This window comes from Oxyura jamaicensis, chromosome 7 (assembly GCF_011077185.1).
Source record: "Oxyura jamaicensis isolate SHBP4307 breed ruddy duck chromosome 7, BPBGC_Ojam_1.0, whole genome shotgun sequence".
In the NCBI taxonomy this organism is placed as follows: domain Eukaryota; kingdom Metazoa; phylum Chordata; class Aves; order Anseriformes; family Anatidae; genus Oxyura; species Oxyura jamaicensis.
The window spans coordinates 12,156,411-12,171,870 of record NC_048899.1 but is presented as its reverse complement, the minus strand read 5'-3'; the positions used below and the strand labels follow the sequence as shown (position 1 = coordinate 12,171,870).

The 15,460-nt window shown below is 41.6% G+C and overlaps 2 protein-coding genes across 7 annotated transcripts in view; one reads left to right on the top strand and one right to left on the bottom strand.

Annotated features, from left to right (window-relative positions):
- The window catches only part of OSBPL6 (oxysterol binding protein like 6), a 97,243-nt gene extending 86,314 nt beyond the window's left edge, over positions 1–10,929 (bottom strand). For 5 of the 6 annotated variants that reach the window (XM_035331414.1, XM_035331418.1, XM_035331416.1 and 2 more), the window contains exon 1: positions 10,829–10,929. The gene's annotated coding sequence lies outside the window, so the exon portion shown is untranslated. The remainder of the gene's footprint in view (positions 1–10,828) is intronic. The other variant, XM_035331419.1, reaches the window with a different exon arrangement.
- A 3,028-nt stretch (positions 10,930–13,957) lies between these two features.
- LOC118169798 (cytochrome c, somatic-like) overlaps positions 13,958–15,460 on the top strand; it is a 28,418-nt gene continuing 26,915 nt past the window's right edge. The window contains exon 1 of the mRNA XM_035331436.1: positions 13,958–14,266. The gene's annotated coding sequence lies outside the window, so the exon portion shown is untranslated. The remainder of the gene's footprint in view (positions 14,267–15,460) is intronic.

Below are 15,460 nucleotides of genomic sequence, written 5' to 3'. Positions count from 1 at the left end.
TGACATACTGGCAAGAAAAGCAATGTATGGTTTCTGTCACTCAGATTAAAGAGTGATCTAAATTACACTGCGTTTAAGCCAACAAAAAGACCTCCAGCAGTAAACACCTGAACAAAAATCTGGTTGTTTCAGTTACTATTTTAATAAAGTATTAAACATACCTTCAATTCTAGCAGGACTGAATCTCAGCCTGAAGAAGAAGCCAGGATAGTAACCATTTTCTTCCACAACATCAGACTTCTACACTCTTGTATCACTGAATTCCCCAGTTGCCAGGATCCGACCCACACCTCCACCTCTGCTGGTAACAACCACCGCACGACTTCATTTGAGGTCTCCGACAGAGCCAAGACACCATGCTGGCCATCACCTCCTCTGATCAAAGCAGGTCCAGCAAGTATTGCTCCTCTCCTTGTTCACTGACCTTGACAAATCAGGGAGCTTCCTCACTCTGAGAACTTCCTCCTCTCACTTGAGATGATGAGCAATTTAAATATTCCACCACAAGGTTCAACAAAATATTGACAGGATCTAATGATGGATTTGTATGAATAAAACTGGTGGCCAAAATACAAGCATCCTCTTCCCTGTTCCAGAGGAAGGGCACAGATTTATAAAATACAACAGAATAGAGTGTTTTATTTCACGTTTTGCTTGCCATGAAGACCTAAACATTTTGAATCTGAAATTGTAACTCAAACCATCAGTTTTTCCTGTAACTCCAGTGCCATACAACTTCTGGTTTGAAGTTCAGCATCTTGTTTTTAAGTCTCTCCTACTGTTGCCTACTGATTTCATAGCTACTGAGAAATCTTGTAACGTTATCTGACAGCAATATCTAGGCATAAGAATACTCCTGAAAAATATATTACACACAAGAGTAACACCAAAAGTATTAAATACACTACTATATAATGCTAATATATTAAAAACCATAATGGCACAGCAAAAATGGAAAAACAGCTAAAATTTTCTCCCTCTGCTCCTTGTTTCCATTCACAAGTTACGACCTTTGGTTATAGGCAAGGCGACTCGGCATTTGTCAATTCACAAGAATAAAAGTGTTTGGCTGCATTGACTGTGAGCCATCTACCATCTGAAAAGTGAAAATACACTGTATCTATTTATACATAGACGTTACCTCTAAAAATTATTGTGCATTATTATGTTATGCAGTCATAACTCTGCCACATTTACAAATAAATATACATTCAGAAATCTGCATCAGAGGACTGAGTTGCAGAGAAGTATCCATGTTCTTCTCAAAATCAGGTCCCATGTTTTTCAGTTGAAGCTCTTCATGAATGTGCATATTTCTACTCAACAGACAAAAATATTTCATTTATCCACGTTTTTTCTAAAGAGCACTTCAGGACAACTTCATACCCAAACATCATAAAATATTTTGTTAACCTCACCACTTATTTTATCTCAATATCAAATATCAAATTCTGTTACAGAATTCTTTCTTCCTTTGAAGGAGAAATCACTCCAACTGTAAGTCATTCTTTTTAAGTAACTCAGTTTATTTTTGCCACACTCCCTAGTCCTAAATCAGCATGTATCCAGATATGTGTCAGAAACCTCAGCCAAGATGCCCATAGCCATTTATACTGAAGAGAAAATCCCATGCTGTATGCAGTACCTGTTCCAAAATCAGTCAACATCAGAAAAGAGCAGTAAAATAATTCTTCAAACAAATAGGCTAATAAAGGGCTAGCAAGAATAATTGTGTTAATGCTACATAGCAACACCTGACAAGTAAGTGTTTTGGGACAGCTTTCCATATAGCAGCATTCCAAAAGGAGGATTAATACAAAGAGAGGAAAAATAAGAAAAAAATAAAAATAAAAAATAAAAAAGCAGTTTAGTTACTCAGTTGGAAATGGCAGTGTCCTGGAAAGAAAAATCTCATATTCATCTGGATGTATGAACTTTTTTTAAACTCTCTCTACAACTAGGAAATGCACTGGTCTTCAGTTCCATGCAACTCCAACTAGAGCCTCATAAAGACAACAGGCAACTGTGCCAAATGGCTGGTATGAGTTTGAAGTCTGTTATTCATTCCTTTTAAATTTTTACGTTTTAAATTTTTACGTACTTGCGAAATTTCATGTTCTCCAATATAGTAATAGCACTGGGAATGATTTGCTTAACTTTGACTTTGTCATTTACTTTCTCCTTTAAGCTCTTTTCTTTGAGAATGACTTTGTCCTTACAGTTAGACTGTTTAATAACAAAGATGGAAAAATGTTTTTGCGTGCAGAAAGAACTGGAACATGGCACTAAATGTACTGAAGCATGTACAATGTTTATTATAATGAAAAACACTGAAATATGTTGCTCAACTTCCTGCAGCATTACTAACCAAAGTATACAACTGTGGAGATTTGCAGATACAAGCACATTTCTTGGGGCCATGATCTGAGCTACTGCTGGGTGACGCTTCACTGCCCAGCTCAGTCCTGCACTGCAGATGAACACGGAAGGCAGCTTCATAAGCTCAGGCATACCCCAAAGTGGAAAATATGCTCTCTCTGCTTAAATTTTCTGGTACTGCATTCCCAACAACAGAGCCACTTTGCTGAATGAATACATAGAGTTTGGTTGTTCTCCACATATCCTTTTTTCAGAGATCCCACATTCCCCATCTACATTTATGTAAGTCTTTGTAGCTCATTGGGTGAAACTTCATACCACACAGTCCCTGTAAGCCACTGCTACAATGTAAGATTACTCTTATGTTCAGGCAAACATTGCAGCAAGTATCATAGGAGAAACTTTAGCAATATTTTAGTATCATTGCAAGATCCTTCTCCTCCTAGAATGGAGCACTGCTGACCTGAACTATTTTCTCTACATGCATCTAGCAGATCAAGATGCAAGCTGGTACCTCCTGTGTTCTCCTTATATGCATATATGCTCTTATTAGCAAAACAAAAATAAAGAGCAAAATCCAAACGCTGACATAATGCTATCTTTCACTTTTGACCTGCTGTGCTACCTTTGATCATGCTGTTCCCTGCTACTCTTGATAAACCTATAGAAACAGAAATGCAAAGTGCATATTTGCTTCAGATAAGAAAAAAAGTATTTTCTCTAATTCAGACCTAAGGTATTTTCAAAATATGTTTATAGAGAGATCTAGAAGATCATTAAAGCAACAAATAAGGTAATAAAAATGAAATACATCTGGCTTGGTCATGGCTCAAATAAAACACTCACCCTCCTAACCTGAAGTACTTGAACAAAGGCTTTAAAAACTTGCCACAATTCCGTGATGCCTTGAGTATTTAACTCTTAAACACAAGCTATGATTGGCAAAGAGAATAAAATGACAAGCACTAAGTATGCATTATACAAAATATAAAGATAAATAAAGATTATCTGTCTGGGAAATGCACAGAAGCCAGAGAAGACTGGAAGCCTCACACTTCCTCATTTATCCTTTAATGGAAAACATTGACATTAGCTGAAAAAGTATTGATTTTCTGTGCTGCAATCTGTGGGAACCTGAAAAATTGAAAGTCATTTTTGCAGCATACTGAGATTGTTTAAAAAGAAAAACTTCAGAGAGGTCTGCTTGAACTACTTTCTGTATCTCACAATACAAATACATTTATTTCTGTTCAGACTTGTCCTTCTAAAAAAGAAACGTTTGGAAGTTGTACCATTGTTTTTAATTCTGCTTCTGAATTGTTTAAACGTACAGCCCACCTTGACAGAGTGACCAACATAAACTGCAAAAATATTTCACTCACGGTCATTAAGAAACAGCACCTGACATTGCTACTAGGTAAAAAGTCCATCAGGAAAACAACTGATTTTCCTTGATATGCTCACTCTGCAAATTTCAGAGCATTTTGTTTACACTTCATTTCACTTTTTCCCTAGAGAATGAGCTGTGTTTCCATGTTATCATAAATCAGTAGGTAAGAAAGGAAAAAAAAATGAACTGGTCAACTGGATTGTGGTTAAGATCCAACATGTCATAAATCAGAGGACAAAAGCTGGAGAAGCACGTCTCGGTGCTGGAAACCCAGATTACTAATGAAAGACAGGGCAAGAACACACCCCTGCTGCATTAAAAAAAAAAAAAAGTTTCAAAAATTAATTTGCATATTTCTGTGAAACTAAACAGATTTGTCTAATGTTTGTGTTTTCTCCAGTGTTATATCACACAGCTATGACATATTTTTCACTGCAAACTATCCAAGAAGCAGCCAAGAAGGCAGAACTGCATGTTCCTCAAGATATCTGTGGCCTAAGAGCAGTTTGTTTCGATCAGTTTTCAACATGGGAATATTGCCAGAAATGCTAAAGTATGAAATGAATAAAGCTGCCATGCCCTCCACAAGCATTTCTGCATTTCTCAGCACAGTACATGGTGTCCGCAGCCTGATGAAACAGAAGAACAGAAGAAAGAAAAATAAACCCATACAGCTTGTCAATGAACACAGGTGGTGGCACTGAGAAATGAAACTTCTTTGTCATGAGATGCTGTTCCTTTTCTAGAGAGTGCTGGGAGCCTAGCTTGCATCAGCCACAGCTTAAACAGTGCTGGCTTACCAAGCTTTAAACCACTTCAACTGTTGTAATATTATAGATTAATTCTGAAACTACTTCTATTCCTTAAACTCCCAGGCATTGCAAAAGCACGTTGAATTACTGAAGAGTCATGTAAAGGCTTGAGTGTTAGTCAGCTTGACTAATTCTAATCCTCAAATTCTGATCTGAGGCCTACCTTATTAATCCTGAACTCACATTTCGCAAAATACACAACCAGGATTATGTCAATTAGAGGCAGAAACCACCCATTTCATTTTCTTTGTAAGTTCTGTCACACAGCAGTATTTATGGCGACTGGGCAGGGACATATTTCTTCCTGAAACTAATTTGTTGCGGCAATTTTAAAAAAAAAAAAAAAAAAAAAAAAAAGCACTGCATGTCACTCTGAATTGTATGCTGCAAACTGACCACTGCCTTTATGTGTAGGGTGCACTGCCAGTCATAGAAGGGACCAAGAAGCCTGCTCAGTGGACTGGCATATGCTTTATGTTTAGCTTCCCATCGTATATGTGCAAAAATACAGGTCACAGGGAAAGTTAGAGAACATCATTTTTTTCCCAGATAATTGAATATTTTTGCTTGTGATTTTGTCATTCAAGAACATTAAGCCAGGTGCAACTATGACCTGGACATAGTTAACATGAGTTACACATACAAAAAGAAGAAAAAAAGCACAGTTGTCAAGTGTAGGTGAACTCAGAAAGATAAAATTCAATTTTAAAAATTCAATTGTATCAGGAAGAGGGAGGAAAAAAAAAAAATGAAAAGAAAAAGAAAGGTTTTATGCATCAACAATTATTACAAGGAAAGTCATAGAATTTGTCTGGCTACAGAACTAACCTTCCAGTATCAGAGGCATGCTGACACTTTATATCCAGACTCATTCTCTACATAACATATACTCCATTTTATATCAATCCCATCCTGTTTTCTGCAACTGTCTTCTGCACAAAGTTTGCCTTCCAGAAACATATTAAAACCAGGAAACACAAGCTTTAAACACAGAAGAGGTAGAACCTGAAGTCAAATCACCAGCTTAAAATCATTCCTGTGATACATTCACAGAAACTTCTCTTGACCCAAATCCTCTTTATCATCACCTTACCCATGCTGGGATTGTCACAGGTAAATGGGGTGGAGTGGCTGCAAAAACAGAAACTCTGCTCAGTGTCATGTAATCTAGTATTGCTTTATTAAACATGAGATGTGGCCAGAGATTTCTGTTCAGGATTGCCTACCCTGTGAAACATGCACACAAATCAAGGTCCAGGTGAGACTGGCACCAGAGAACCAAGGGAAAATGACACTCACCCATAGTGACTTGATGTGCCCGAGTCCTGGCTGATGCCCTGGGCCTTGTACCAGGCTGCTCTCCCTCCAGCTCTTCTAAGTGTCAGAGGTATGCTCATGTCCCATGTCATGCCCCCTTCACCTCCCACCCTCAGTGCTAATGTTTTAATTATTTATTGCTTTCTCATTCAAACTGTCAGCATGAACCACCAAAGCGAGCTCCAACTCCATAGTCCGTCTCTAAGTTCAGTTAGCAGTCGCCACCACAGTTTCTACAACTCTTTGGTCTCCCACCCCAATTATGTTACAGAAAGTGTGAAGTAAAGTTCTTCTATTGATTTTTCCACTGGAGTGGACTTCAATTTCATAAATGTGAAATATTTAACTGAGGAACATTAAACCTTCAAGAGATGCTCAGGGATAGCACTCTGCTAGAAACACAAATACCATCCCCCAAGCAAGGATACAGCCAGAAAACTGTTTCCCAGAAGGAAAATGATTTTTTGCCAGAAAACTTACTCTTGGGATCTAATGCACCACAACACCTGTTACTTGAAGTCCTTGCAGCTCTATACAAAACTCATAATCTACTATAAATTTCTTTACACCTCAAGTTAATGAATCCATTATTTTCTTCAAGAGAAGCATTCTCAACTAGTATTAAACTATATTCACCTTTAAGGAACACACATACAAAATATTTAATTTTGTTCCTGAATGCAACTGCTCTCTCTGCTGCAGTGAGGCATTTCAAAGGATCGCTATAAAAGCTCTCGTGATCGTCAGGCCGTCACCACTGTAATACATTCCCAGGGAAGCGGTTACAGCTCCAAGCCTGCCAGAGTTCAAGAAGCATTTGGAAAATGCTCTCAGACATGTGGATTAATTTTGGGGTGGTTCTGTATGAAGCCAGGTGTACAACTCAATGATCCTTGACAGTCACTGCCATTCGGGTTATTCTAGGATTCTGTGATTTTCCAGACCCCTCCTCTCACTCTTTTTTAATCTCCAGCTTACTCCTCCTCCTTCAAAGATCCACTTCTTAAAGTCATGAATCCATACAAGAAATAAGATACAAGGTTCACCAGTTTCCAACCTGATGATGGAGGTGCTCACATTGCAATCATTTGAACAACCAGTCTGCAGCTTTCTCAGAAAGACAGGCTTAGAAATTCTGCACCTTTCTCAAAAAGACAGGCTTGGAAATTCAGCAGCTCACTCCCTGCTGCCACCCTCCATAACCACGTACACCTCTCAAGCACATACTGACACGCTTTACTTGGAGCCAGCACCCAAACTAGTTGCAGGTTCTCTGGGGTTAATACACAGAGAAAGTAATTCAGAGTTACTAAGCTCCGTCTATTTTTCATTGTAAGGAGCAAACAGAAGTGTCTGGGTTATGCCAAAGCAGTCAGAATAAGTCAGGTTGGAAGGAATCTCTGGATGCCACTTCATCCAAATCCCCTTTTAAAACAGATAGACACACACGCACACTCTTCAACTCTGTTTTTTCTTCTTTCAGCAGTTGTCTCCAGTATTTTAGTATTGTTCACTTTTTTTTCCCTACCTCTATAGCTAAACTGGTCTATTCAGCCTAAAAGTTTCCTTAAAAGACACTGGTTTGACTGCCTGTACATCATGACCCTCATGTTCTTCTCCTGTCTTCTGTATTTCACGCTTCAGCTAACCTCACTTTGACCGGCTTATCAGCTGCCAGCACTGAAAAGCTCGTCCACTATTTTTCAGCTCTTCTGAAGGGAAGAACCATGAAGAGGGACGTGCCAGAAACACCGTTCAACAGGACAAACACAGCAGCATTTAAAGAAAGCTCTTAACTGCCCTTATGTCTACATTCTGCCTTTATATGTATATATGTCTATATACTTAGAGGAAACAGCTGAAAGCTGTGGGTTTGTATTCACAGCCTGGAAAACCTAGGTATGCAGACAGTTAAATTAATTACAAACATACATAGATAACATTATTTGTAGCACAAACATTACTATAATTTATTATTCTTAATGTTTCATAATATTTCAGCCAAATTCAGCTAGCCTCAGCCGCCCCCTCATTACACAACTTCCTCCCCATTACACCTCTTACAGTTGGAGTTTCCCCATCTATCACCACAGCTATGTTTTGAATCTGCCAAAAATCCAACATCCTTCACATGGCCTGGGTAAAATTACTCACATTTGTATATATTACCTGTTGCCACTTCCTTTGACATTTAGAACCTTGATGATGCAAATTCAAACAAAAAATAATAATAATAAAAAAAAAGCATTTACTTTATTATTCCACTGGGAAGGACTTTTTTTTTATCTCATTAAAACCCATCTTAAGAAAAAAACACAAGCCTGAAGGAAATTCTTCAAGAAATTCCTTTTAGAAGTGCAGTTGCCCAGAGTAACATTCCCCAAGAAAATTATCTACAGGAACTGCTGCCTTTTCCCATGCCAGTATAGTCAAAAACTTCAAAAACATTTAGTTACCAGTAAAATAAATAAATAAATAAATAAATAAAAATTAAGCCTCACAGGTTTTAATCATCATATACACCAGAAATCTCTGGGAACTGTTTGAATTGTTCAGTGTTTAAAAAAATACGTTAGAAAAGACAGGAGAAACAGACAATTATTTTCTATCCTATATATGAGACTTAAGAGTTAATTAAACCATCAGCACAGACTTACTGTATATCTGCATACACGCTACAAATGCAGACGTCCACCTTCAGTAGCCTTTCCTACCTCCCATTGCAATGCCAGGAGCAGTGATAGCAGGTTCTCCAGTGGGGCATGGCAGGACTGACCTGGAAGGCTAATGCTCCTTAGGAAATACAGCTCTCCTGAGACAAAAACACATGATACCAGAAACCTAAGCAATCAGAAAAAAAAAGAAAAAAAAAAAAAAAAAAAAAAAAAAAAAAAAAAATAGAGATAACCCATGGTAGTATCTCATGTATTAGGCAGCACAACAGCTAAGCCATTCACATCTGTCACGCTAAGAAATCCAGTGGCAGATCGTACTTCAGAAGAAATGCAGGGCACCACGGGCTAGATACACATGCACGTCCTATTCATACACGTGCTGAAAACTGAAGGGAAACAAAGCAGTAATACGAATATCCCCTGCCTCCATCTCCAGCCTGGGCGGAAGGAAGAAGTCACATCTCCAGCAGCACACGCAAGACAGCAAGAGGCAGGAATGGCCCTGCTGAAGAAGCTGTGATGCTTTACCTTTCCACGGCCATGGTACCTTTGCAGCAAGGCCCAAACGGGCTGCTCAGTTGCAGAGTAACACCTGCGAGCAATGTTGTATTTTTGATGGTTGTACAAAGGACACATCCAAACATATAAACGTATATATAGTACAGCCTTTCAACACCAGCACTTGGAGAAAAAAAAAAAAAAACACTCATTCCTACAGGTACACAACTCAATGTTTGCTTATCCCTGGGTGGAACTGAAGCAAAATAAAGATTAGAAAAATGGCAACAGGGAGATGTATGAGTAAGCTATGAATGGGCTACGAACTAAGGAGGGTGAGTGACAAGAAAAGCTGCTGACGATAACCCTAGCGCTACAGAGCTCACAAGCCCTGTGAAGCATCTGGGAGCATACAGTAAACCACTAAAAGGCAGTGGAAGAAGCGAGCTTGAGGAACTCCAGTAAAACCAAAGGTACTTTTTGTAGTCCTTAGAAGCAAGGAAATCATTTTAGAGGGCCTTCAGTCACAAATTTCTCAGTATTTTGTTTTTCCAGGTATACATCATACCACTTACTTGTACAGAAAAAGTAGTTCAAATGTAAACCTCTAGAGGTCAAGGTCATGTCATTCATACCAAGATAAAAAAGTCTAATTACAGTATCTCCAGCTACATGGACAAAGACCAGTTATTAGAAAAGAACTATTATAAACCAAACACAATTATATTATACAGAAACCATTAGATATTTGATGAGATTTTAATCTTTGAGCTGGTGTCATTCCGCAAGTTAATCATCTGGAGAACAGAAAATCCGTTAGGAAGGCAATTAAACGTTCTAGTTCCATTAAAACTGAGCTGATACAGTTGATTGTACTCCCAAAATAGCTATTTCCTCACACCTTCACTGAAGAGTTTTCTTCACTGACTCCGTGAGCGCCTGCTGCCGACGCTGCCTGCCCCTTAAGCCCTCCGCGAGGGCCCGCGGACACTTTTGCTCGGTCGGGCTCCCCACGCAAGTTGCACTGCAGCTCGCGGTTCGACCTTGGGCTCCCAGCTCGCCCCGAGAAGTGCAGCAAGGTCTTTTGTTTCACGTACTGTTTGTCCATCGCATCTGCATTGCCGAAGCTTTGGGGAAGAGCATCAGCGATGGAGTCGTGCAGCACGCTAAAGCGGTTACAAAATAAAATCAAACGACGGGCCGAAACGATGGGCAAAGCCCACGTCAGGTGCTTGCTTTAAGCATCAGCACTTCTGGGAAGAGGATGCTTTCCAAGCCACAGCTTTAATGAATTCATACATAGCCCAAGTGCCCGCACGGGTTCTGCAGCAATGCCAGGACAGCGGGAACGCAGGCCATCCCTGCCCTTATTTTTGACAGAGAGAGGGAGAATGGACACACAAAGGTACCCTGCGCGAGCACCCCGGCGGCGCACGGACTTTGCGGGGCCATGTCACACCGCTCGCCTTGGGGGGCCGGGGCTGGGGGGGGGGGTCTCCAAAGCGCGGCCCGGCTCGGGGGGAGCCGCGGGGCCGGGGGCTCCCGCCCGCCGGTTACGTAACGCCGGCTTCGCCCCGGCCCCGCCGCGGCGCTCGCTGCCGGATCAGGCCCCGGCTCCCGCACAGGGCCCCGCCGCCGCCGCCTCGCCCCGGCCATGCTCCCACCCCGATGGCGGCACCGCACCCCGCTCCGCTCCGCTCCGCACCCCGCCGAGCCTGGCGCCGCGCCCCCCCCGCCCGGCCGCTCGGCGCCCCCACCTCGTCGCCGGGATCCGCGGCGCATCCCCGCTGCGGCCCGGGCGACTGCGCCCCGCCGCCGCCGCTCCCGCTCCCGCCCGCCGCAGCTCCCCGCCCGTCTGACGGAGGGAGGGAGGCAGGGAGGGAGGGAAGGAGGCAGGGGGCGGGCAGCCGCTCCGCCGCTCCGCCACGCCGCCGCTGCAGCCCCGCCGCGCCGCCCCCCGCCCCGCCCGCATAAGGTGCCCTCGGCGCCGCATGGCACCCAACGGCGACAGACGGCGGTGACAGGGCAGGGCAGGGCAGGGTAGGGCAGGGCAGGGCAGGGCAGGGCAGGTAGCCTCGGGGCTCGGTGGGGCCGGGCGGAGGACAGGGGACCGGAGGGGACGGGAAGGGACTGGAAGGCAGGCGGCGGGACCGGAGCCCGGAGCCGTGAGCGGGGGCAGCGGCGTGGCTGCGGCCCGGTGAGGCCATTGCCGTGCCCGGCCCCGCGCTCTTTGTCCCCCGATAACGGCAGCTGCTAGGTGCTGTCGCTAACCGCAGGAAAAATCGCTTCCTTAGTTTAATTAGCGTGCTTTATTAGTATTACTATTTTCTAGCCCCTGTAGATACTCCGTGACAGCTCCCGTGACTGCCCAGACACACCTCTGGAGGCAGGAGGCTGTGCTCCTCCCGCGGGGCCGCCCCCGGCTGTCACGGGTGGCCGTGGGCAGGCTGCGGGCTCCGGCGCTGCCCCGAGGCCTCCTACGGCACCCGGGGCTCCCCGGTTCTGTGCTCCGCGTCCTGGGAGCGCGAGGGGACCTTTGTGCTGCCGGCTGAGGAAAGGGACCCAAAGGCCGGGAGGACAGGATGGCACTGAGGGCAAACTGCAGGGGTACAAGGGGGTAAGCGTGGGGATGGCAAGTTCCATGAAAGTAGTGAGAGACTTACAAGATTCCAACAATCTAATGACAGGGCCTAGCCCATTCAATAAGCTAAAATAAACAGGGTGTATGCTGCTGGGGTGTTTTCCCCCACTTCTCAAACTGGAGGTTCCAGCTTTGGTACCATCCTTGTACAGCAGAAGATGGTCTGGGGGACTGTGGCAGATGAAGAGCTCTGGCTGTTTGCCTGTTGAAGCAGAGACCATCAGAGAAGGTTCTCTTGACACAGTCCCCTTAGTCTACAACAAGATTCTCAGAAAAGAGAAAAAAAAAAAAAAAAATCCTTTATTCTCTAAACTGATGCTGCAAGTCTCATTTTAAATGCAGTGGAAGTAGGTAAGGGAATTCATTAAGGTTTTTTTGTTTTGTTTTGTTTTCTTCTTCTTCTAGATTCAGTTTCCAAGAGTGGAAAAACATTAAGCAGGATTTTGGGAGATATCAAAGTAAGCTAAGTCAGGTAGGCACCCAGCATTACTAACCTGAAAAAGAAGGCATAGACAGAAAGAAGCTTCAGAAAACTGTACTTGGTAATTAGCTGTCTTGTTTCAGAACAACACGTTCTTGAATATTCTCTGGCCATCTCAGTACCAAATTCTAAAGTTGCTATCCTACAGAGATATTACAGAGATATTTGTATTTTTCTAACTTGCCAATACTTAAACCAAAGAGAAACTAAAATGTAGAAAGGTAGATTTAAAATGTTGTTTAAATTCTGAATTTTACACAACTATTTCAGGCACGTCTCCTAAAGGACAGCTTTAAAACAGTTTAATTCTCCATAAAATATAAAGCTTTCACAGGTTAAATCAGAAAATTATTTCCATAATTCTTAGCAGGACACAAATGCCTTTCAAATACCCCATTGTTTAAAGAGGGAAGTTTACTAAATATATTAAATGCTTTTCTACCATCTGTATGATGAGAGTAAGTAGATCTATGGGCACTAAAAATATTTACTTGCAGAAACCCTAAAGAAATGTTTATCTTCTCCTGTAGTAGAAGTATTTTTTTTTTGTTGCTGTTTATTGTTAGGGTTTGTGCATGTTTGGAAAACCAGTACCTGCAGGCAAGGCATAGATCCCAGACATGTTTTTATTAAAGATTTTTGCAAGCTACACCTTGCCTTTTTTGCAGATTAATTCGAATTATGCAAAACTGCAAGAGTACAGCAGCAGTAGCTAGTGAAGTGGAAATGCTTTGAAGAATGAGCACAAAGCAGAGCACCGAGGAGCACTGAGGAGTGGCAGGCAGTAAATTAAGCAGAACAAGAATTCAGGATGTGGCGGGAGGATCACAGCAGTGCAGCGAGCGATGCAAAAGGCAAGCACCAGAGTGATGGAAAGGATGTGTCCTGGAGTTATAGGAGTGCACAAAGCTGTAAAGTCATCTCCAAGGATCAGAAAGCACAGCTGACATCACGACTGACATCACGTACCTCCATCCTGAGTAGAAAACCAGATCAACCTCCAGTTTCTTTCCCAGATACTGACTACCCAACATTATTGACTTTCTTATTTGAGTCCTCCTTAGGACTGAATGGGTTAGAGTACTTCTGAATGAAAAACATTGTACTTGAATAGCCTAAAATTCCTTCTGCAAGGACCAGGAGTCTCTAAAGTTTCCTGATGACACAAAATTATTCATGGTAAACAGAGCTGAAGCTGACTGTGAGCAGTTGTAGAAGGATCTCACAATAGCAAGCGATCAGGCAGCAAGATGGCCGATGAAATTCTACAACAGTAACTAATGTAAATAGCAATGAAAATAACCCTAACTAGGCATACACAATAATGGACTCTAAATTAGCTTTTATCATTGGGAGTCATTGTGAATAGTTTTCTGCAAACATTAGCCTGCTACTCAGCAGCAGTCAAGAAGGCAAACAATGTTAGAAATGACTCCAAAAGCATCCGAGAACAAAGCAGAAGAGCTCATTACACTGCCGTGTAAATCCCTTGTGTACTTGAGTAGTGTTTACAGTTCCGGATCCTTCATGGGAAAGAGGGGATCTAGAAAACATACAAGGCTAAATACTCAGTGTATGGAAATGTACAGAAATACATTTGTGTGATATTTTCTAATTGGGTAACGGAATAACAATTGTCTTCAGATTCATGAAATCATGAGCGAGATGTAGGAACCCAACAGGAAATAATCATTTGCTATTTTTCATTACACAATACCTAAGGGAGATGCAATAAATGATCAGGCAGCAGGTTTAAAACAATGACTGGGAAGAACCTTTCCATACAAAGCATTATTAAATTGCATGGCTTGCTGTGACATGACGGTATGGAGCTGAAGACACAGATGCTTTTAAGCAGGGATTATAGGACAGAATGAAGGATAGCTGTAACGATTAAGCACAGTGGTTTCCTTTTCAGATCCTGCTTAAAAGTGCCTGCTTGTTGCCTGCTGAAAGTTGCCCAAGGAAGGACACTGTACGTGCCTTGTGTCAACGCTCTCAGGTATCAGACGGTTTATTATTTTCTTCCTGCTCGGTTACGTGTGAGAAAGGAAGGACAAACAGCATCTCTAGGTATGAAAACATACTTCTACTTTTCCCCCCATCCTCCCTGGGAGTAAAATCAGAATCTTAGTCCTTTATCTTCTTGTTTGGGTGTTTTTTCTATTCCCCTGAAAAGAATTTGGAAAAAAAATGCTTTCCCCAGTTCTTACCAATTTGCTCTTTGGTGGTTAGAGCCATTCAGTAGTGACAATCCACATGCACTGGCCTATCCATACCTGCACTATTTTTCTCTCTCCTTTACACAAAATGGGGGTACTACAGAGCAAGAGAAATCATAAAGTGGAATAACATAAGACATGTATAGAATATATTAGAAATACTTTCCGCAGTTGTAGGTCATCATAGGAATAAGATCTAAAGCATTCTTCAGCATTCTGGAAGAGAAAGGGATAGTAATTTCTTCTGATTGAAGAAGCTGGCAAGTGAAGTAGAAACACCCAGAGATGCTTTAAAACTCAAACAATAGGTAAACATCCTACAAAGATAATCAGTTTCTAAGAATTTTATTAAGGATACCCCTATTAAATACAAGAAACTAGAAATCTGAAAAGCAAATCTAAAACGACGTTTGGCAGAATTCCAAGAATCTTTGAAGACAAACATATGATAAATCATCTGGAGCAGTTAAATCTCATATAAACAAAATCTGTACGGTAGATAATCTGTATAGCTAGTTATCTGCACCTGGAGATAAGGAAAAGAGTTTCTTTCATACTTGATTTTAGCAATGGATAGTAGTGCTTAATCTTCACAGGCTTAATCTTCAGCAGAACACATTATTTCTTTTACTGTTCAGACTACAAAACAAGAACAATATAAAATCTTTAAGGAAAAAACGTAGGTAAAGACTTCTTATGCTTCTTACATATACATAAGTAAATCAAGTCTTACATGATAAAACTGAAAAGGTATTGACTGCAGAAGAAATCTGAGGAATATTTTTAAATTGATACAACTTATTAAAAGTGTTCTTACCATTTTGTAAAGCATGTGTATGCTTTTAGAAGTCTGTGGACTTGATTCAAAGCTTTAAAAAGTCATTTGTTCAAGATATACAGTGCATAGTTTTTTTTGTTTGTTTTTATATGCCATTGCCATCAATTTTGTTTCACCGGTTAAATATAACCACTCCACTCCTGCTGTCCTTACATGACACATTAGGAGGGGGATTTAGTGTGCCCAGGATAAGGACAATCAACTCAG